The 2,773-nt window shown below is 30.0% G+C and overlaps 1 long non-coding RNA gene across 1 annotated transcript; it reads left to right on the top strand.

Moving 5' to 3' along the window:
- Window positions 1-1,731: 1,731 nt before the first annotated feature.
- On the top strand, window positions 1,732-2,521 carry LOC142238808 (uncharacterized). Its single transcript, XR_012722824.1, has 2 exons — window positions 1,732-2,260; window positions 2,323-2,521. It is a non-coding gene; the product is annotated as an uncharacterized LOC142238808 (long non-coding RNA).
- Window positions 2,522-2,773: the final 252 nt, after the last annotated feature.

Below are 2,773 nucleotides of genomic sequence, written 5' to 3'. Positions count from 1 at the left end.
TTTATTTATTTCAACCCTTTGCTATGATTTATTGTTGCGTTCAAAATATTTATGCACACATTTTGAATGCAGCAGACAGAATGTCTCCAATCATGTTTTTCAATTTACGCGAAAAACAAAAACCCAACCGTTCGTTACGAGTTACTTCCACAGACTGGCTTCTCCATCATACATTGTTGAATAAATACCCATTCTCTTGTTCTCTTTCGCTCTTTCCATCGCTCAAAATTATTCAATTTCAATCACAAAGGTGATTGGATCAATCACACGTGTAATTGGAAACGGAAAAATCAATCAATCACGTTTGTAATTGAAAATTATTTCCGAATTGATTAACAAATTAATTGAATCAATTAATATTTTAATTGGAAACGTAACAAATATCAATCATTTTTTAATTGGTTTTTATTCGGATTTGATTAAATAATTAATTGAATCAATTAACATATTAATTGAATCCGTTTCCAAATTCAATTAAGTGTTTAATTGACAAAATGTTGGTGATAATTTTTTGTGTGTATGAAGACTAGATCAGATTTTGGATTTATAAGAATTTTTTGAATTTTAGAGTAATGATAAACATATCGTGTAAATGATAATTTGAAATCTTAAATCTGTAGATTTTTACTGCCATTATTTAAATGAGAATGAGGAGTAAAATCTGGAAATTTAACTTTTAGTTTCAAGCAATTTTTATGATCAGTGTTCCTGTTATATCCTCAAGAAGTGAAATCGATCGATGTCTTACATAATGGACCTGTAGAAATGAATGCGATACAAATTTTTGATGGTCTAAAATACCAATATATTTACATTTTCAGGCAAAGTGGATAAAAACTACAGATTCTAGCAGCCCAAGAAATAAATCCAGGAAGTAGGTCTATATGGGGGCTATACCAAAACATGGACCAATACTCAATACACCTCTTAATGTTCCTCAAGTACCTCTAGATTTACAATTGCAGACGAATTGGGTAAAAACTACGAATTCTAGAAGCCCAAGAAGTAAAATCGGGCGATCAGTATTTAAAGGGGCTATACCAAAACTTGGACCGATACGGACCATTTTCGACACGCCTATTTGTTGTCCTAAAATACATCTAGATTTCCAATTTCAGGCAAATCGGGTTATAAATACAGTTTCTAGACGCTCAAGAAATAATATCGGGAGATCGGTCTATATGGGGTCTATACCAAAACATGGGCCGATACACCCCATTTTCGACACACCAATTTTTGGTCCTAAAATATCTCTAGATTTCTAATTTCTGGCAAATTGGATAAAAACTACGGATTCTAGAAGCCCATGAAATAAATTTGGGAGATCGGTCTATATGGGGCTACACCAAAACATGGACCTATACAGCCTATTTTCTGCACACCTATTTGTGGTCCTAGAAAACATCTAGATTTCCAATTTTAGGCAAATCCTATGAAAACTACGGTTTCTAGTACACCCAGAAAAAAGTGCCTTCGAAACTAAAGGAAACATTTTTCATCAACATAGTTTATCCATTTTATTTACATTAAGGTAAATTTTTGTGAGAAATAATAAAATTTACTCGTTTCAGTAAAAAAATACTAAACTGTAAGCAGTTAGGAATAGTTCACTAACTAGAATAAGGCATGGAATGTTACTCATACTGTTTTCTTCGCTGGCTATAAGAATTTCCTACTGAACAAGAAAGTTTTATTCACCGATAACAAAGCATTCGTAAAAATAAACAAAAAACGAACTAAAACCAAGTTTCCTCAAAATTAGTAAAATTTCTTATAAAATGATAATTGCGACTTCCTTTATAATAGAAACTTTTTCATATATACGAACAACACTTGGCTTAGAAAAATATTTTAGTTCATTCGTACTAAGGAGTATGCAATCCTTTCAAAACTTAAGGAAACAAACTTGTTAGAATATAGGAAATTTTCCTATATTTCTATTGTCTACCTGTAATCGATACCTGTCATCGTAATCGATGTGTTTGCGCGTGGGTGTAATCGATATGTTTGCGCGTGGTTTGTTTTTTTAGTTGGAATCGCGTTGTTGTGGTATACGGAGAGATTGTTAAAAAATAATATGGTAAAATAATATAATAAATAGCAAATAAAATATACAATATTTGTTATTTTAAATTAGTGAGAAAATTTTTTGTTTTTTGAAAATAAATCTATCAATGTCGTGACGGTGTATAAAGGAAGAAAACACCAGCAGAATAACAACCCTTTCATTTGTCTTCATTTTGGAATCTTCAAATATCAGGTAATATTCAGTGACGCTAACCTTTTGTAACAAAAATGTTTTATCATTTTTTATATTTGTAGGTATTGAAATTGTGAAAGGAGGACAAAATCGTTAGGAAGCAGCTTATTAAAAGTGAAAAGTACAAGAAGAAGATGAAAAAGTGCGTTTTACAGTTGATAATATCACATGGAAATTGGAAATAGTGGAATAATAAACTAATATTTCAAGGACAGTCGATGCTGTTGATTCTTAATAAATATATTCAATATATTAATAAAACATGTATTTTATTGAAGATAAAATTGCTTATATAAATAAATAAAATTGTATTTAAAAACGAAGACAAGCAGTTCTAATTATGAAGTAAAAGTTTTACCACAAATATGTAAGATTTGTCCAAATGAATGAAAAAATTTCAATAAAATCATTCCATATATGAATTCAAATCAGTTAAATTTTTTCATTCTGTAGTATAGTGGTACATAAATATAGGAAAATGTAAACTAATATATGGAATGCATTATACCTAAT

This window comes from Haematobia irritans, chromosome 1, assembly GCF_050003625.1.
Source record: "Haematobia irritans isolate KBUSLIRL chromosome 1, ASM5000362v1, whole genome shotgun sequence".
In the NCBI taxonomy this organism is placed as follows: domain Eukaryota; kingdom Metazoa; phylum Arthropoda; class Insecta; order Diptera; family Muscidae; genus Haematobia; species Haematobia irritans.
Note: the sequence above shows the minus strand (reverse complement) of the source record. Positions and strands in the feature narration are given on the sequence as shown.